Here is a 22069-nt window from a genome sequence, read left to right on the forward strand (position 1 = left end):
GGTCAGAAAGCAACAGTTAGAACTGGACATGGAACAACAGACTGGTTCCAAATAGGTAAAGGAGTACGTCAAGGCTGTATATTATCACCCTGCTTATTTAACTTATATGCAGAGTATATCATGAGAAATGCTGGGCTGGAGGAAGCACAAACTGGAATCAAGACTGCTGGGAGAAATATCAATAACCTCAGATATGCAGATGACACCACCCTTATGGCAGAAAGTGAAGAGCCTCTTGATGAAAGTGAAAGAGGAGAGTGAAAAAGTTGGCTTAAAGTTCCACATTCAGAAAACTAAGATCATGGCAGCCGGTCCCATCACTTCATGGCAGATAGATGGGGAAACAGTGGAAACGGTGGCTGAGTTTATTTTTCTGGGCTCCAAAATCACCGTAGATGGTGACTGCAGCCATGAAATTAAAAGACACTTACCCCTTGGAAGGAAAGTTATGACCAACCTAGACAGCATAAAAAGCGGAGACATTACTTTGCCAACAAAGGTCCGTCTAGTCAAGGCTATGGTTTTTCCAGTAGTCATGTATGGATGTGAGAGTTGGACTATAAAGAAAGCTGAGTGCCAAAGAATTGATGTTTTTGAACTGTGGTGTTGGAGAAGACTCTTGAGAGGCCCTTGGACTGCAAGGAGATCCAACTAGTCCATCCTAAGGGAGATCAGTCCTGGGTGCTCATTGGAAGGACTGATGTTGAAGGTGAAACTCCAATACTTTGGCCACCTGATGTGAAGAGCTGACTCATTGGAAAAGACCCTGATGCTGGGAAAGACTGAGGGCAGGAAGAGAAGGGGACGACCGAGGATGAGATGGCTGGATGGCATCAACTCGATGGACATGGGTTTGGGTGGACTCCGGGAGTTGGTGATGGACAGGGAGGGCTGGTGTGCTGCAATTCATTGGGTTGCAAAGAGTTGGACACGACTGAGCGACTGAACTGAACTGAACTGAAGTGAAAATCCGCAGTATTTAGGGTAATGATTTAGAATTCAGAGAATGCACAGGCTGCCTTCTCAGTAAGATGCATACTGACTCTGATCTCTAAATCCAAATTTTGTAATGTTCAAAAGAGAATTTCTAGACCCAAACAGACATGGCGAGTTTGTGATAAGCACTCTTGATAAACTTTTTATATGATAAGCACAGAAGGTCACGAAACTTTATGACGATTAAAAGTAAAAGATAAAGCACTTAAACAATCAAAAGTTTCTTGAGTCTTTCCTCTACCACATTGCTCTAGAAAGACACAATCTGAGGAAAGACCAAGGATATGCCATGAGCCATCCTCAGCATCTTCCAGTAAGCCTGCTCTACTCAAGTCATTGTAAAGAAGGGTCACACTTTACTTTCCCAGTTTGCCCCACAGTGCTATCTGATTCTACAGCCCCCCTCCTTTTTTTCTGACTGATGTAGAATAGGTTTGAAGGGCAATTTCAAACAAGAAACACCAATAATGTTTTCTGGAACAACTGTTTCACTGTATTAAACACACAGCCTTCCAAGATAGCTGCTTTCCTTTGTTTTCTAGTATATTACATTTCTTTAAAAAAGTTATACATGCCCATCCAAAAATTTCAAACAATCTAGGTTTAAAGGTATAAAAATGAAAAACAAGAAGATTATCTGAAGAGCCACCCAAACCAGTTTCATCACTTACTCATCTACCCAATTAGAGTTCTCTCTGGGAAAGCCACACATCACTCACTTTAAAAATAGTCTTTTCAAGTCCCTGTCCAGATGCCAAACCAAAAGAACCCCCAAAAGATTTTTTTAAGTCTTTTTTTAAAATCAATTTTATAGCTAATTTTATTAAAATTAATTGAAGCAGATAATGACACAGTCAAAGCCAAGTAATTATGAAGATTTTTGAGCACCCCACTGATCTGATTTCTAGTCTCAGGTGTCACGTCAAAAGGATCAAAAGGAAGGTTACTAGCAAAATGCTCCATCATACTGGAAAAGCTGACATACAGATTTTCCAATAAAGCCTTGCTTTATTGGAAATAAACACCATAAACCATCAAAAAACCCTGAAGTGACAACTCTTTGGTATCTATATTAAATATGTCTCCAAGACTGTCTCACATTCAACTTTTTCACATCAAATGTGGTGATCCAGGGGTCAGAAAACAATCATTTTATTTGTAGGGCCTCTGTTTCACCATCAGTACAGTGAATGATAACAGCTTTCTCCTGCCCTCTCTACCCACCTATACAGACATGGTTATATACGTAAGCACACACGATGGACAAAATGTTCCTCAGAAGAAAGGCTTTAACGCAAACCAGCATCTGAGGATTTGGAACTGACTGCCCATCAGTCGGTCATCCACATCCTCCTGATTGTCACAGCCTTCCTTTTGGATGTTTCCCATTTAGTAATTTTACATTTTTTTTTTTTCCCACAGCTTGTTGGCATGTCTCTTACTAGAATAACAAGGACGAGAAAGAAGAAAAAGGCCAATTCACACATTTTCCTTTTCTTCCACATCATGTTGGTAAAAATCCAGGCACAATCAGAGTTAGATATCAGCCAGAGATAGAGAAAGACTTAAGATTATATGAAGGTTTCTATTACGTCATCTAATAGTCCTCTCCTTACCGAGGTTTAAAAAACTGCAGTTGTATGAAATAAGATATCAATATGCTATTAACAACTTGGTAACTTTCAGTGAACACACATCCTTTCCTGCCCAGCAATGTCACTTCCAGGTATTTATTCAATAGATGCTGCCCCACATATGTCAAATAGGTAGCCAAGGATATGCAATGCAACTTTCCTGTAATAACAAAGGGCTGAACAAACATTTATCAGTGGAATAAAGTCTATCAATAAAGGACTCATTAAATGAATCATAATATATTCTTTTTTTTTTAATTTTTTTAACTTTTTTTTTTAGTTTTTTAGTTTTTAAATTTTAAAATCTTTAATTCTTACATGCGTTCCCAAACATGAACCCCCCTCCCACCTCCCTCCCCATAACATCTCTCTGATAATATATTCTTTAAATGGCATTCTATACAGCTGCTAAGAAGAATGAGGCCTTCTGTAGACACTGCTATGGAAAGTCTCCAGGACATATTAAGTGAGAAAGCAAAGCATAGAGCAGTGTGCATAGCACACGACTGTTTTTGTTGCTATATGCACACTTATTCCCATTTTATATATGGTATTGTGTGGAATATCTCGTTTTAAATTTTAACTTAGGGCATCCCCGGTGGCTCAGTGGTAAAGAATCCACCTGCATGCAGGAGAACCGGGTTCGATTCCTGAGTGGGGAAGATCCCCTGGAGAAGGGAATGGCAACCCACTCCAGTATTCTTAAAAAAAATAAAAAATAAATAAATAAATTTAATTTAAACTCAAAAATTAAAAAGAAGGAAGAAAGAGCGCCCTGAACCAAAAACACTGGAGTCCTTCCTTGGGGTGTCTTCTCCATTAGGGACCCTAAGGCCTGTTAGTCCAGTCACTTGATCTTTCAGGACTGATAACCTACCTTGAAGCCACCACCTTTTTTGCCCCTGTCTATCTTGGTCCTCTCTTAAAATGTGTCTAATAAATAGCCAAAGTTTCTGGTTCCAATTAAGATGGAGTAAGTACATTCCACAGTGCCCCTCCCAGGGAATTCAGCTAAACTCCACAGATAGACAGAGCTGCTCCATACATTATCTCAAGACTAAAAAGTAACTGATAGCTGGTGGACAGAGAAAAAACCATGGCTCAAAATATCAGGACACCTATGGAGTTTCCCTTTTTGCTTCTTCTAGTATCCCCTGGGCTCCAAAATCACTGCACATGGTGACTGCAGCATGAAATTAAAAGACGCTCGCTCCTTGGAAGGAAAGCTATGATCAATCTAGATAGCATATTAAAAAGCAGAGACATTATTTTGCCAACAAAAGTCCATCTAGTCAAGGCTATGGTTTTTCCAGTGTTCATGTATGGATGTGAGAGTTGGACTATAAAGAAAGCTGAGTGCCAAAGAATTGATGCTTTTGAACTGTGGTGTTGGAGAAGACTCTTGAGAGTCCCTTGGACTGCAAGGAGATCCAACCAGTCCATCCTAAGGGAGATCAGTCCTGGGTGCTCATTGGAAGGACTGATGTTGAAGCTGAAACTCCAATACTTTGGCCACCTGATGTGAAGATCTGACTCATTGGAAAAGACCCTGATGCTGGGAGGGATTGAAGACAGGAGGGGAAGGGGATGACAGAGGATGAGATGGTTGGATGGCATCACTGACTCAACAGACATGGGTTTGGGTGGACTCCGGGAGTTGGTGATGGACAGGGAGGCTTGGCGTGCTACGGTCCATGGGGTCGCAAAGAGTCGGACACGACTAAATTGAACTGAACTGAACTGAGTATCTCCTGGCCTGGACTCAAAGGCAGCCCAAACTCAGAACTGTGCACCAGGTACAGAAAGAAAAAGTTCCAAGAAGACCTCCATTTTTGGCCCCAGAAACAGCAAAGGGATTTCCTAAAGGTCAAAGGGAGTAGAGGCAACCCCCTGATTTTGTCTGTTTCCCTTCTGTCCTCTTGCCCTACCTTCAAGGCAACTAGGCAGCAGTTGCATTGACAACAGCAGTCAGAAAGGAAAACCTTTTTGCTGACCAGAGGAACTGTGATCCCAGGAGCCTTGAAGGAAGCTCCGTTGCTTTGTTTTCTTTCCTGAGCCTCCTGTCACTTGGTTCTCAAGGGAAAGGCAATCACAGGATGTGCAAGGCAGAGCAGAGAAATTCAAGTCTCAGCTTTCTAGCAAGTGAAGCAAGAAGGAGAATCCTTTGGAACTGGAAAGTCTGGGTTAACAACAGGAAGAAGAGGGAGCTCAATGAAGCTGTATGTGAACTTCAGGAATCACCCCCAGGCTACACATGAAAGTATCTGACCCTAAACAACACACTGAAGATTTTGACAATTGATCTATGAGGTATACCACTGTCCAAGTTGGAGACTAGCCACTGGCTGGTATGTACATGGAACAGATACAAATAACACAGCAAACAGCACTTTGAAAACTAAACTGATATTGAACTCCAGCCCAAAGAAGGCAAATAGGTATTTGCAGCCTGAACCTAACTAGACTGCCTGCCTGATCGCATAAACAAACAAAGCTATAGGATTTGAACAAGATCCAAAGTCTCATATAATTTTTTTAATGTCAGAATATGAATCCAAACTGATATACAGATGACTCTTTAACATGCTTCCCTTGTGGCTCAGATGGTAAAAATCTGCCTGCAATGCAGGAAATCCAGGTTCCATCCCTGGGTTAGAAAGATCCCTGGAGAAGGGAATGGCAACCACTCCACTATTCTTGCCTGGACAAGTCCATGGCCAGGGGAGCCTGGCAGGCTACAGTCCATGGGGTCACAAAGAGTCAGACATGACCAAGCAACTTTTACTTCTTCACTTCAACAACATGTGTTTGAACTGTGTGGCTCCAATTATACACAAATTGTTTTCAATAATACTATACAATCTCCAGCTGGCTGAACCCACAGATATGGAACTGCTGATATGGAGGGCAAATGACAAAGTTAAATGTGGATTTTTGACTGCATGGGGGCTGGTGTCCATAACCTTCACACTGTTCAAGGGTCAACCTGTACAAAAAGACTTGAAAATTTCAACATCTCACAAGGGAAAAGATAATCAACAGATACCAACTTCAAGATGTTATAATTATATAACCTCAGATGACAGCACCCTTATGGCAGAAAGCGAAGAGGAAGCCTCTTGATGAATGTGAAAGAAGAGAGTGGAAAAAGCTGGCTTAAAACTCAACATTCAAAAAACTAAGGTCATGGCACACGGTCCCATCACTTCATGACAAACAGATGAGGAAACAATGGAAACAGTTATTTTGGGGGGCTCCAAAATCATTGCAGATGGTGACTGCAGCCATGAAATTAAAAGATGCTTGCTCCTTGGAAGAAAAGCTATGACAAACCTAGACAGCATATTAAAAAGCAGAGACATTATGTTGCCAACAAAGGTCCATCTAGTCAAAGCTATGGTTTTTCCAGCAGTCATGTATGGATGTGAGAGTTGAACTATAAAGAAAGCTGAGCACCAAAGAATTGATGTTCCTGAACTGTGATGTTGGAGAAGACTCTTGAGAGTTCCTTGCACAGCATGGAGATACAACCAGTCCATCCTAAAAGAAATTAGTCCTGAATATTCATTGGAAGGACTGATGCTGAAGCTGAAACTCTAATCCTTTGGCCACCTGATGTGAAGAACTGACTCATTTGAAAAGACTCATTTCCCTGATGCTGGGAAAGATTGAAAGCTGTAGGAGAACGGGACAACAGAGGATGAGATGGTTGGATGGCATCACCGACTCAATGGACATGAGTTTGAGTAAACTCCGGGAGTTGGTGATGGACAGGTGGGCCTGGCATGCTGCAGTCCATGCGGTCACAAAGCATCAGACACTACTGAGCGACTCAACTGAACTGAACCAAAGGAGTTCAAACCAGTCAATCCTAACAGAAATCAGTCCTGAATATTCATTGGAAGAACTGATATTAAAGCTGAAGCTCCAGTACTTTGGCCACCTGATGTGAAGAACTGACTCACTAGAAAAGGCCCTGATGCTGGGAAAGATTGAAGGCAGGAGGAGAAGAGGACGAAAGAGGATGAGATGGTTGGATGGCATCACTGACTCAAGAGACATGAGTTTGAGCAAGCTCTGGGAGCTGCTGATGGATAGGGAACCCTGTGCTATAGTCCATGGATCTCAAAGAGTCGGACATGACTGAGCAACTGAACTGACCTAAAAGCACATATTATAATCATGCTCAAAGAAATAAGGACAAATGATCTTGAAGTAAAAGGAAAAGTAGACAGTCTTGACAAAGAATAGATGAAGAAGGAGAAGAACCAAATGAAAAAATCTAAACTAGAAAATATAATGACAGAAATTTAAAAATTCACTAGTTGGGCTCTACAGTGTAACTGAAATGACAGGTCAGTGAACTTGAAAATGGATCAACAGAATTATCCAAGCTGAACAACTGAGAAAAAAGACTGGAAAACAAAAATGAACAGAGCCTTGAGGACCCACTGGACAGTATCAAAAGGCCTAACATTTGTATCATCAAAGGCCGATTAGTAAAGGACAAAGAGTATGCTACAGAAATAATATTTGAGGGAATTCCCTGGTGGTCCAGTGGTTAGGACTTGGCACTTTCACTGCCATGAGCCCAGGTTCAATCCCTGGTCGGGGAACTCAGATCCCAAAAGATGTGTGGTGTGGTCAAAAAGAAAAATATTTCAAGAAATAATAGCTCAATACTCCCCAACTTTAGTAAAAGACATAAACTTATAGATTCAAGAAACTCAGTGAATATCAATCAGGATAACCTCAAAGAAATTCTTGCCAAGTAAAATCTAAAGCAAAGGAAAAAAAATATTGAAAGCAGTCAGAGAAAAATAATGCATTACATATGGGGAAAAATAATTTAAATGACTGTGAACATCCTATCAGAAACCATAGAGAACAGATGACAGTGGAAAAAGAATTTTAAGTGCTGGAAAACAATGGCCAAACCCAGAATTCTGCATATCCAGTGAAATAGCTTTCAAAAATGATGAAATAAATTCTGAAAGAAAACCGAGAGAAGCCATCACTAGCAGACTTGCCAAAGATGCTAAAGAAAATTCTTTGGATGGAAGGAAATGATACAACATGGGAACAAAATTTCAGGAAAGAAGGAAGAGCACTAGAAACGGTAAATATCTGAGTAAATGATACAGCCTATTTTACTCCTAAGTTCTTTAAAAGATGAAAGACGATTGAAATCAAAAATTATAACAATGTCTGATGGGGTTTTCAATGACTATAGATGGTATGCATATGACCACTACAAGATAAAAAGGAAGAGGGCAAACCAATCTTTATGGTACTAAAGTTTCCATATTCTACTTGAAGTGATAAATATTAGTTTTACGTATAATACTTGAATATGTGTACTGTAATTCCTAGTCAACACTGAAATAAAAAAGCAGTAAAAATTCAGTGTGTGTGTATGTGTGTGTGTGCGTGTGTCAGTCGCTCAGTTATGTCTGATTCTTTGTGATCCCATGGACTGTAGCCCACCAGGCTCCTCTGTCCATGGAATTCTCCAGGCAAGAATACTGGAGTGGATTGCCATTCCCTTCTCCAGGGGATCTTCCCAACCCAGGAATCAAACCCAGGTATCCCACATTGCAGGCAGACTCTTTACAATCTGAGCCACCAGGGAAACCAAAAACTCAACAGGGAAATCTAAAGTGAAAGTGAAGTCGCTCAGTCGTGTCTGACTCTTTGCGACCCCATGGACTGTAGCCTACCAGGCTCCTCCGTCCATGGGATTCTCCAGGCAAGAGCACTGGAGTGGGTTGCCATTTCCTTCTCCAGGGGATCTTCCCGACCCAGGGATCGAACCCAGGTCTCCTGCATTGGAGGCAGACGCTTTAAGCCATCAGGGAAGCCCTCTAAGCAGAATACTAAAATAGTTCAAATAATCCAAAAGAAGGACATAAAGGGAGACAAAGAAACACAAAATAGAACAGAAAAATATAACAAAATGGCAGACCTAGATCTAAAATATCAATAATTAGATTAAATGTAAATGGTCTAGACACATCAATTAAAAGAGATGTTATCAGGATGGATTTGCAAAAAAAGACACACTGTGTGTAGTCTACCAGAAACCTGCTCAATACAATGATATACATAGGTTAAAAAATGAAAGGGTACTAAATGCTATTATGGCTGCCTGGACTGAATTATAGAAAAGGAAAAAAAAAATTAGTAGACAAACTGGTGAAATCTATGAAATTTTGTAGCTTAGTTAATAGAGTAATATACCAATGTTAATTTCTTAGTTTTGATAAATGTAGTATGGTATTATATAATATGTTAACATTAGGGAAAGCTAAGTAAAGGGCATATAGAAACTCTATGTGTTATTTTTGCAACTCCTTTATAAATGTGAAATTATTATAAAAAAATGTAAGTAAAAGAAGGAGGTAAGAATATACTATGAAAATGAGTTATCAGAACTATATTAACTGTATGTTAATAGGCTTTATTAATATCAGATAAAGCAGACTTCAAAACAAGGAAAATTATCAGGGATAAAAAGGATAGTAAATAATGATAAAAGGGTCAATTCACTAAAATAAAAAACAATCTTAAATGTGTATGTATCTAAGAAAAGAGCTTCAAAATATATGAAGCAACAACTGATGGAACTAAGGGAAGAAACGGACAAATCTACAATTTTAGAGGCTTCAGTTTTCCTTTCTCAGTCCTCAACAGAACAAGTAAACAGAAAATTATCAAGGATATCAAAACATGTACATGCTAAATATATATAATTCCTATTTGTCAACAATACCTCAATAAGTCTGAAAAAATAAAGAAGAGGTAGGATATAATGTTGCAATTGAATAATAAATAAATCATATTTTAATTTTTTTAAGAAGGAGAAGGAAAAAAATCAAGGCTATAGGAGAGTGAGGGGAGGAAAGTAAGAAGTAGAAGAGATTAAGAAATACAAACTTTCAGTTGCTATATAAATTGAGTCTTAGATATGAAATGTATATGTAGGGAATATAGTCAATAACTACGTAATGTCTTTGTATCACCATACATATGTTACACATATTGTAACTAGACTTCCGTGATGATCATTTTGAAATGTACAGAAGTATACCACTATGTTGTGTAACAGAAACATAGTGTTGTAGATCAGTTATTCTTCGAAAACAAACACAAAAAAAGATCCAATTTGTGGTTATCAGAGGTAGGAGGTGGAAGGAGGGGGAACTGGAAGAAGGCAATCAAAAGGAAGAAACTTCCAGTTATACAAGAACTAAGTATTTCAGATAGAATGTACAATATGATAAATATAATGAATACTGCTATATATTATATATGAAAGCCATTAAGAAAGTAAATCCTAAGAGTTCTCATTACAACAAAAACAATTTTTTCTATTTCTTTAATCTTATACCTACATAAGATGACAGATGCTCACTAAACTTTTTGCAATAATCATTTCATGATGTATATAAGTCAAATTATTACACTATACACCTTAAACTTAGGCAGTGTTCCACATCAATTATATCTGAGTAAAACTGGGAGGAAAAAAATCCAGGATACCAAGGAACTGAACAACCAATTGCCTATAATGAACATTTATAGAACATTCCACCTAACAGTAGAATATACATTCTACTCATGTGCACCTAGGACATTCACCAAGATAGAGCATATCTTGGGTTACAAAACAAACCTCAACAAATTTAAACATGTTGAAATCATACAAAGTATGTTCTCCGACCATAATGGAATTAAACTAGAAATCAATAAAATAAAAGACTTTGGAAAATCTCCCAATACTCCAAACACTCAAAGCAACACACTTCTAAAGAATTCGTTGGTCAAAGAAGAAGTTTCAACATATCAAAATTTGTACAAATGCAACCACAGCATGCTTATAGGGAAATTTATAGTATTAAAAGCTTGTATTTTAAAAAAGGAAAGGTTTCAAATCAATGATCTAAAAGAACATAGTTTTTCACCTTAAAAAAAGAGTAAATTAATTCAAAGTAAGCAGAAGGGAAAAAATTAGAAGAGTAGAAATCAATTATATTGAAAACAGAAAAAAATAGAGGAAAAATCAATAAAATCAGAAATAGGTTCTTTGAAAAGATGAATAAAATTGATGAACTTCTAGCAAAACAAAAAGAAAAGAATGAATATACAAATTATCTATATTAAGAATGAAAGGATATTAATATAGACCCAGACACTAAAAGGCAGAGAAGGCAACGGCACCCCACTCCAGTACTCTTGCCTGGAAAATCCCATGGACGGAGGAGCCTGGTAGGCTGCAGTCTATGGGGTCATGAAGAGTCAGACACGACTGAGAGACTTCACTTTCATTTTTCACTTTCATGCACTGGAGAAGGAAATGGCAACCCACTCCAGTGTTCTTGCCTGGAGAATCCCAGGGACGACTGAAGCGACTTAGCAGAAGGCAGCAGCAGTAGCAGACACTAAAAGGATACTAAGAAAATACCATGAATGAATCTATGTACATAAAGTTGACAACTTAGATGAATGCGCCAACTCCTTAAAAACCACAAAGTACCAGAACTTACCCAAAAAGTATTAGACAACTTGTATTGTTCTATATCTATTAAAGAAGTTTAATTTATAGTTAAAAACTCCCACACAAAGAAAACCCTATGCACAGTTCATTGAAGAATTCTACCAAATATTTTAAAAAGGAATTCTACATTTTCTCTTCCCCAAAATGAACACTTTTAAACTTATTTTATAAGACTAGCATTATCCTGATACCAAAACTTGATGGCACGAAAAAAATAACAAAACTACTACTAATATCTTCATAAACACAGATGCAAAACTCAACAAATATTAGCAAATCATATCCAACAATATAGAAGAACACATCACAACCAATTGGGTGTTTACCCCAAGAAGGTAAGGGTAGGTCAATATTTGAAAATCAATCAGTATAATTCATTATATTAACAGATTAAATAATTTGAAAAAAATCACGTAACTATATCAACTAATACATAAAAGCATCTGACAAAATTCAACATCCATTCCTGAAAAAACTCTCAACAAATTGGGAACAGAAGGGAATTTATTCAACCTGAGAAAGAGTATCTACAAAAACTAACAGCTACCATCATACTTAATGGGGAGAAACTACATGCTTTTTCCCGAAGATCAGGAAGAAAGCAAGAAGGCCCACTTTCACACTTTCATGCAATATCTTACTAGAAGGCTATATTAACGGTGGAGGAGGTAAAGAAATAAAAAAGGACAAAGACTAGAAAGAAAGATATAAAACTCATTTTTTACAGACGACATAACTTCCCTGGCGGTCCTGTGGTTAAGACTCCATGCTTCCATTACAGGGGGCACAGGTTTAGCCCTGGTTGGGGAATTTGAAATCCTACATACCAAGCATCATGGTAAAAAAATAAATAAATAAATAAATAAATAAATAAAGCTCCTAGAATTAAACAGTTTAATGAGGCTGTAAGACACAACTTCAATACGAAAAAAATCTATCCTATTTCTATATCCTGGGAATGAATTAGAAACTGAAACTTAATTTTTAAATTTTACAATAGCTTAAAACTAGGTATAAATCTAACAATGTATGAAAACCTATATGCTGAAAACTATAAAATGATTGCTGTTGTTCTGTCACTAAGTCGCGTCCAATCATCAGCTCTTCAGCATTCAGCCTTCTTTATGGTTTAACTCTCACATCTGTACTCGACTAATGGAAAACCCATACGAAGTGATAAAAGAAATAAAATACTACCTAAATAAATGATGAAGACATTTATCATATTCATTGACTGGAAGACACAATTATCAATTCTCAAACTGATCTCCAGATTTAATGCAGTCACAAGCAAAACAGGGCTTCACAGGAGGCTCAGTGGTAAAGAATCCGCCTGCCAATGCAGGAGACATTCGATCCCTGAGTCAGGAAGATCCCCTGGAATAGGAGATGGCATCCCACTCAAGCAGTCTTGCCTGGAAAATTCCATGGACAGAGGAACCTGGGGGGCTACAGTCCATGGGGCTGCAGAGAGTCAGACATGACCGAGAGACAAAGCACAGCACAAGCAGAATGCTAGTGGGAGTTTTGCAGACACAGGCAAACTATGAAATTCAGTGGAAAGACAAAAGAACTATAATGCTGTTCAGTTGCTAAGTCATTTCTGACTCTTTGCAACCCCATGGACTACAGCATACCAGGCTACTGTGTCCTTCACTATCTCCCAGGGTTTGCTCAAATTCATGTCCATTGAGTCGGTGATGCTATCTCATCCTCTGCCGCCATCTTCTTTTGCCTTCAACCTTTCCCAGCATCAGGGTCTTTTCCAATGAGTCAGTTCTTTGCATCAGGAGGCAAAAGTACTGGAGCTTCATCTTTAGCATCAGTCCTTCCAATGAATATTCAGGGTTGATTTCCTCTAGGATGGACTGGTTGGATCTCCTTGCTGTCCCAGGGACTCTCAAGAGTCTTTTCCGACACCACAGCTCTAAAGCACCAATTCTTTGGCACTCAGGCTTCTTTAGGGTCCAGCTCTCACATCTGTCTGTACATGACTACTGGAAAAACCGTAACTTTTGACTATACGGACCTTTGTCGGCAAGGTGATGTCTTTGCTTTTTAATACACTGTCTAGGTTTGTTATAGCTTTCCTTCCAAGGAGTATGCATCTTTTAATTTCATGGCTGCAGCCACCATCTGCAGTGATTTTGGAGCCCAAGAAAATAAGATCTGTCACTGCTTCCATTTTTTCCCCTTCTAATTGCCATGAAGTGATGGGACCGGATGCCATGACCTTAGATTTTTTTAACACTGAGTTTTAAGCAGTTTTTTCAATACCGAGTTTTCTTTTTCACTCTCCTCTTTTACCTTCATCAAGAGGTTCTTTAGTTCCTCTCCACGGTGTCATTAGAGTGGTATTATCTGCATATCTGAAGTTGATATTTCTCCCTGCAATCTTGATTCCAGCTTGTGATTCATCCAGCCCAGCATTTCACATGATGTACCCTACACAGAAGTTAAATAAACAGGGTGACAATATACAGCCTTGTTGTACTCCTTTCCCACCTGGGAAGCAGTCAGTTGTTCCATGTAAGGTTCTAACTGTTGCTTCCAGACCCCCATACAGGTCTCTCAGGAGACACATAAGGTGGTCTGGTATCTCTTTAAGAATTTTCCAGTTTGTTGTGATCTACACAAAGGATTTCATGTAGTTAATGAAGGAGAAGAAGAGGTTTTTCTGGAATTCTCTTCTTTCTCTATGATCCAGTGAATGTTGGCAGTTTGATCTCTGGGTCCTTTGCCTTTTCTAAACCCAGCTTGTACATATGGAAGTTTTCAGTTCATGTACTGATGAAGCCTAACTTGAAGGATTTTGAGTATAACCTTACTAACATACGAACATGCTAAATGAGCACAACTGTATAGTAGTTTGAACATTCTCTGGCACTGCCCTTCTTTGGGAATGAAAACTGATCTTTTCCAGTCCTGTGGTCACAGCTGGGTTTTCCAAATTTGCTGCTCACATTGGGTGCCACGCTTTAACAGCATCATTTTTTAGGATTTGAAATAGCTCAGCTGGAATTCCCTTACCTCCACTAGTTTTATTTGTAGTAATGCTTCCTAAGGCCCATTTGACTTCACACTCCAGGATGTCTGGCTCCAGGTGAGTGACCACACCATCGTGGTTATACTGGTCATTAAGGCCTTTTCTGTGTAGTTCTTCATGTATTCCTGCCACCTCTTCTTAATTTCTTCTGCCTCTGTTAGGTCCTTACTGTTTCTGTCCTTTATCGAGCCCATCTTTGCACGAAATGTTCCCTTGGTATCTCTGATTTTCTTGAAGAGATCTCTAGTCTTTCCCATTCTATTGTTTTCCTCTACTTCTCTGCAATGTCCATTGAAGAAGGCCTTCTTACTTCTCCTTGCTATTCTCTGGAACTCTGCATTCACTTGGGTATATCGTTCCCTTTCCCCCTTGCTTTTCATTTCTCTTCTTTCTCAGCTATTTGTAAAACCTACTCAGACAACTATTTTGCCTTCTTGTATTTATTTTTCTTGGGGATAGTTTGGGTCACTGCCTCCTGTACAATGTTACGAACTTCCATCCATAGTTCCTCAGGTACTCTATTTATATCAGATCTAATCCCTTTAATCTAATCATCATCTCCACTGTAATAATCATACGGAATTTGATTTAGGTCATACCTGAATGGCCTAGTGGTTTTCCCTATTTTATTTAATTTAAGCCTGAATTTTGCAACAAGGAGCTGATGATCTGAGCCACAGGCAGCTCCAAGTCTTGTTTTTGCTGACTGTATAGTTTCTTCATCTTTGGTCACAAACAACAGAATCAATCTGATTTCTGGATTGACCATTTGGTGATGTCCATGTGTAGAGTCATCCCTTGTGTTGTTGGAAAAGGGTATTTGGTAGGACCAATGTGTTCTCTTGACAAAACTCTGTTAGCCTTTGCCCTGGTTCATTCTGTACTCCAAGGCCAAGCTTGCTTGTTACTCCAGGTGTCTCTTGACTTCCTCCTTTTGCATTCCAATCCCCTATGACGAAAAGGACATCTTTTTTTAGTGTTAGTTCTAGAAGGTCATGTAGGTCTTCACAGAACTGTTCAACTTCACCTTCTTCAGCATCAGCGGTAGGGGCATAACTTGAATTACTGTGATGTTGAATGGTTTGCCTTGGAAATGAACCAAGATTATTCTTTTTTGAGACTGTACCCAAGTACTCCATTTTGGACTCTTCAGTTGACTATGTGGGCTACTCCATTTCTTCCAAGGGATTCCTGCCCAATAATGGTCATCTGAATTAAATTAACCCATTCTGGTCCATTTTAGTTCACTGATTCCTAAGATGTCAATGTTCACTTTTGCCATCTCCTGCTGGACCACATCCAATTTACCTTGATTCAGATTCCTATGCAATACTGTTCTTTATAGCATCAGACTTTATTTTCACCACCAGACAATTCACAACTGAGTTTCATTTCTGCTTTGGCCTAATCACTTCATTCTTTCTGAAGCTATTAGTAACCGTCCTCTGCTCTTCAGCAGGAGCACACTGGACACCTTGTAACCTGGAGGGCTCATCCTGCAGTGTCATATCTTTTTATCTTTTCATACTGTTTACGGGGTTCTTGCGGCAAGAATATGAGAGTGGTTTACCACTACTTCCTCCAGTGATTTTGCAGACATAGACAAGCTGACTATGAAATTCAATGGAGAAGCAAAAGAACTATTAATAGTCAAACAATTTTGAAATAAGAAAATAAAATTGGAAGACTCACACTACATAATTTTAAGCCTTACTGTAAAGTTACATATCTATAATCAGATCAGTGTGGTACTGGTGACAGGACAGATATATATGACAATGAAATGGAATCTAGAAAAAGGCCAAAACAAATACTGTCAATTGAGTTTTGACAAGAGTGCAAAGTCAATTCAAGGGGAAAAGGATAGCCTTTTTAATAGTAATGGTGCTAGAACAATCATACATCTATCTGCAAAATAAATATATAAAAATGAACTTTTACCTAAATTTCATATTCAATGCAAAAATTAACTCAAATGAATTATACATCTAAATGTAAAATGCAAAACCATAAAACTCTTAGAGGAAAGCAAAGAACATATTTGCAAGCTTGGATTATATAAAGAATTCTTACTTACATCAAAAACATGACCCATCAAAGAAAGAAACTGACAAATTAAACTTACTTAAAATTTAAGCATTAGCTCTATAAAGGACACTGTAAAGAGAAGAAAAAGAAAAGCTACACACCAAGGCAAAACATATTCAAGTAATTTACCTGACGATTGATATCCAGGTTACATGATTTTTTTAAAAGGCTCTCAAAACTCACAGTAATAAAACAAATAACTCATTTTAAAACATGGGCAAAAAATTTGAATAAAAGATTTGGTTAAGACACTTAAGACATGCGGATGACAATATATGTGTGAAAAATGCTCAAGATCATTAGCTCTTAGGGAAAAGCAAATTGAAACCACAATGAGATACCACCACAGGCCTGTTAAAATAGTCAAAATAAAAAATCTGAATGCTCAATATCACTAACCATCAAGAGAATGTGAAATCAAAACTACAGTGAGAACAGACAGCTGGCATGGAGCTGCTGTATAGCACAGGGAACACAGCTTGGTACTCTGTGATGACCTAGAGGTGTGGGAGGGGATGGGAGAGAGGGAAGTGCAAGAGGAAGGGGATGTATGTGTACGTACAGCTGACTGACACTGTTGCACGGCAGAAACTAACACAGGATTGTAAAGCAATTATCTTCTAATGAAATATTAAATCAAAAAAACTACAGTTAGCAATCACCTCACAGCTGTCAGACAGTTGTTATTTAAAAAAAAAAAAAGGTAACAAGTGCTAAAAAGGATGCAGAGAAACTGGAGCCCCTGGCACACTGTTGGTGGGAATGCAAAACGGTGTAGCTGCTGTGGAAGACAGTATGGAAATTCTTCAAAAAATGAAAACTAGACCTACCATACAATCCAGCAGTCTCACTTCTGGGTAGTTCTCCAAAAGAATTAAAATCAGGATCTTGAAGAAATATTAGCTATACCATGTGCACTGCAGCACCGTTCAATAGTTACCAAGACAGGGAGGCAACCTAAGTGTCCATCTATAGATGAACACGCAAAGAAAATGCGGCACACAGACACAGGGCTACTGTTCAGCTTGTTTTAAAAAGGAAGACATTCTGACATATTCCATAGCATGGATGAACCTTGAGGACATCATACTAGGTGTAATAAGCCAGTCACGGAAAGAGAAATACTGCGTAATTACCCTTGTACGAGACATACAAAATCGTCACATTCATAGAATCCAAGTAGAATGATGTTTGCCAGGGCTGGGGGAAGAGGGAAATAGGAAGTTGCTTATCACTGGACAGAAAGTTTCAATTAAACAAGATGAATAAGCTCTAGAAATCCATGTAAAACACTGGACCTATAGTCAATAACAATGTACACTTAAAATTTTGTTAAAAGATCTCTGTGGCGCTCTTACCACAATACAACTAAAAAATAAACAAAAATTCTGACAATACCAAGTGCAAATGAAGATATTAACGACAACTCTCACACACTATTGATGGAAAAGCAAAATGGTATAATCACTTTGAAAAAAATGGTTTAATAGTTCCTATTACTCAGCAATTCACCCTTACAGATATCTTTGAATACTGTAAATTCAGATTCATACCAAAACCTATACATTTATAGCAGCAGTATTCATAATCACTTGAAACTGGACATATCTCAAATATCCTTCAACAAATGAATGGATAAACAAACTGATATATAATCATTCAATGGGATACCACTACACACAAAAAAGAACAAACTATTGATAAACATAACAACATAGATAAATCTCCAAGGTACCATGCTGAGTGAAAGAAGGCAATTTCAAAAGATTCTATTCTATAGCATGATTCTATTTAAATGACATTATAAAAAAAACAAAACCACAGAACAGAGAGCCATTTGGGAGCTGGCAGAGATCACACATTAGAGAGCTTGACTACAAATGGGCAGCAGAGGGCTTTTTGAGGGGATGGATCTGTTTTGTATCCTGACTGTAGTCCTGGTTACATAAATATATACATGTATTAGAACTCAGAACTCTAGTTCAAAATTTTTTTCAACTGTCCTCTTGTAAATTTTTAAAACAACAATAAAAAATAACCAAAGCTGTTAAAAATGTTAAAAAGGAAAAAATATATATTTGCCAAACATAAGCTAGAACTTCAAAAGCTTTTCAAATATTAGTAATATTGAACTTTTTCTTGTGAAGGAAATAGTCCTCTGTTTGGTTATAGTACCCTAATAGGAATCAATTTCCAAATAGGAAAAAGGACCCCGTGTGTCCCAGGGGCACTGTGTCTTGGCCCAAGGCTACAAGTAGATTGCAGGAGTTATGAAGTCTCAATTTTCACCAAAAGAACATCTAATACTCTCTTGCTTAAAATACAGACTAGCATCCATACTTCGAACTCTACAGACTAGATTTTTAAAACATCCGCATAAAGTCAGCATTCAGTTCTCACAAGTAAGAGTTCTCAACTAGGTTCTGTGATTAAACCAGAAGGAAAAAACAACTGGTAAACCCTTAACAACTCAATATCTATAAACAGAAGCAGTGTCTATAAGGAGCTAATGGTTCTGGAAACCTGGCTAGAAAAGTGGAATTGCTTCCCAGGAGGATTTTTCCTCCTTCAGATTTTGCAGTAGACTGCACTGAGTGATACACGCATTGCTCTTTAAAAACCCTGTCCCTGAGCACTAGCCTAGGCCTTTTAAGGCAGGGCTGCAGAGCAGCGCCCAAGCAGGACACAGGAGTCACACTCCGCTGGGTGATGATGGCTCACCTCAGCCCTGGGGACCTGGGCAGCCTGCTGAGGAGAGGGAAGTGGAAGACGCCCACCTCCTACCAGCTGCAAGGGCCAATACAGACCAGAGACTTCCTAATGGTCAGGAAGGAGCGTGCAGCTGGGAACACAGCACGCTAGCCCCAAGGGTCAGGCTGCATATGAGCTCGCCAAAATGAAAGACAGACAACATTCGGATCTAATTAACAAGGCTTTGATACCCACTCATGACACAAACGGACTTATTTTCTTTGACCCATAAAGCTTTGGAGCAATTTCTAATGCAAAGAATCTACATTAAGATCTCAAAATAAAAAAAAAACTTTTACCACTTATGGCTTAAGTTTTCTTGTATGAGTTAGAGAAAAAAAAAAAAGAAAAAAAGCCTTGTGAGGTGAGTGAAATCCTCATAGGCTCATTCCATTTTGTTTCCCCACTCCACTTGATCACTCAATCACTCAATATGTGCCTTGCACCACTCCCTTTTCTAGAGACAAGGAAGAAGAAATATTACAACTGAAAGGAAAGTGAGAAAATAAAAACTTCCCCAAAAAACAATGTCCTTTCCACCACAGGAGATTGGAATGCAAAACTAGGAAGTCAAGACATACCTGGAGTAACAGGCAAGTTTGGCCTTGGGAGTACAAAACTGAAGCAGGGCAAACGCTAACAAAGTTTTGCCAAGAGAACGCACAGGTCACAGTGCAGACCCTCTTCCAACAACACAAGAGATGACTCTACGCATGGACATCACCAGATGGTCAACACCGAAATCAGACTGGTTACATTCTTTGCAGCCAAAGATGGAGAAGCTCTATACAGTCAGCAAAAACAAGACCTGGAGCTGACTGTGGCTCAGATCATGAACTCCTTATTGCAAAATTCAGACTTAAATGGAAGAAAGTAGGGAAAACCACTAGGCCATTCAGGTAGGACCTAAATCAAATCCTTTACAATTACACACTGGAAATGACAAATAGATTCAAGGGATTAGATCTGATAGACAGAGTGCCTGAAGAACTATGAACAGAGGTTCATAGCATTGTACAGGAGGCGGTGATCAAGACCATCCCCAAGAAAAAGAAATACAAAAAAGGCAAAATGGCTATCTGAGGAGGTCTTACAAATGGCTGAGAAAAGAAGAGAAGCAAAAGGCAAAGGAGAAAAGGAAAGATATACCCATCTGAAGGCGGTTCCAAAGAATAGCAAGGATAGATAAAAAGCCTTCCTACATGAACAACACAAAGAAACAGAGGAAAACAATAAAATGGGAAAGACTAGAGATCTCTTCAAGAAAATTAGAGATACCAAGGGAACATTTCATGCAAAGATGGACAAAATAAAGGACAGAAACGGTATGGACCTAACAGAAGCAGAAGATATTAAGAAGAGGTGGCAACAATACACCGAAGAACTATACAAAAATATCTTAATGACCAGGATAACCACGATGGTGTGATCACTCACCTAGAGCCAGACATCCTGGAATGCGAAGTCAACTGGGTCTTAGGAAGCATCACTATGAACAAAGCTAATAGAGGTGATGGAACTACAGCTGAGCTACTTCAAATCCTAAAAGATGATGCTGTTCAAGTGCTGCACTCAATATGCCAGCAAATTTGGAAAGCTCAGCAGTGGCCACAGGACTGGAAAAGGTCAGGTTTCATTCCAATCCCAAAGAAAGGCAATGCCAAAGAATGTTCAAACTATTGCACAACTGCACTTATCTCACACAACAGCAAAGTAATGCTCAAAATTCTCCAAGCTAGGCTTCAACCGTACATGAACTGAAAACTTCCAGATGTTCAAGCTGGATTTAATAAAGGCAAAGGAATCAGAGATCAAATAGCCAACATTCACTGGATCATAGAGAAAGCAAGAGAATTCGAGAAAAACATCTACTTCTGATTCATTGACTATGCAAAAGCCTGTGACTGTGTGGATCACAACAAACTGTGGAAAATTCTTCAAGAGCTGGGAATACCAGACTACCTGACCTGCCTCCTGAGAAACCTGTATGCAGGTCAGGAAGCAACAGTTACAACTGGACATGGAACAATGGACTGGTTCCAAACTGGGAAAAGAGTACATCAAGGCTGTACATTGTCACCCTGCTTATTTAACTTCTATGCAGAGTACATCATGCGAAATGCTGGGCTGGATGAAGCACTAGCTAGAATCAAGATTGCAGGGGAAAATATCAACAACCTCAGATATGCAGATGACACCATCCTTACGGCAGAAAGCAAAGAAGAACTAAAGAGCCTCTTGATGAAAGTGAAAGAGGACAGTGAAAAAGCTGGCTTAAAGCTCAACATTCAGAAAGCTAAGACCATGGCATCCGGTCCCATCATTTCATGGCAAATAGATGGGGAAACAATGGAAACAGTGACAGACTTTATTTTCTTGGGCTCCAAAATCACTGCAGATGGTGACTGCAGCTATGAAATTAAAAGAAACTTGCTCCTTGGAAGAAGAGCTATGACAAAGCTAGACAGCATATTAAAAAGCAGAGACATTACTTTGCCAGTCAAAGCTATGGTTTTTCCATTAGTCATGTATGGATATGAGAGCTGGACCATAAAGAAAGCTGAGCACCAAAGAATTGATGCTTTTGAACTGTGGTGTTGGAGAAGACTCTTGAGAGTCCTTGGGACAGCAAGGAGATCCAACCACTCAATCCTAAAGGAAATCAGTCCTGAATATTCACTGGAAGGACTGATGCTGAAGGTGATATTCCAATACTTTGGCCACCTGATGCAAAGAACTGACTCACTGGAAAAGACTCTGATGCTGGGAAAGATTGAAGGCAGGAGGAAAGGAGATGACAGAGGATGAGATGGTTGGATGGCATCACCGACTCAATGGACATGAGTTTGAGCAAGGTCCAGGAGATGGGGAAGGACAGGGAAGCCTGGTGTGCTGCAGTCCATGGGGTCGCAGAGTCAGACACAACTGAGCGACTGAACAACAACAACAACATAAACCTACTAAAATATTACTTGTATTAGAACATCTAGATTAATA

At 38.9% G+C, this 22069-nt stretch overlaps 1 protein-coding gene and 1 non-coding gene across 6 annotated transcripts in view; one reads left to right on the top strand and one right to left on the bottom strand.

The window, feature by feature from the left end:
- SCN8A (sodium voltage-gated channel alpha subunit 8) overlaps nt 1-22069 on the bottom strand; it is a 200564-nt gene that overhangs the window by 167613 nt on the left and 10882 nt on the right. The gene's annotated exons all lie outside the window — the stretch shown is intronic.
- On the top strand, nt 7174-7246 carry TRNAE-UUC. Its single transcript has one exon. It is a non-coding gene; the product is annotated as a tRNA-Glu (tRNA).

The sequence above is a fragment of the Capra hircus genome, chromosome 5, assembly GCF_001704415.2.
Source record: "Capra hircus breed San Clemente chromosome 5, ASM170441v1, whole genome shotgun sequence".
Taxonomy (NCBI): domain Eukaryota; kingdom Metazoa; phylum Chordata; class Mammalia; order Artiodactyla; family Bovidae; genus Capra; species Capra hircus.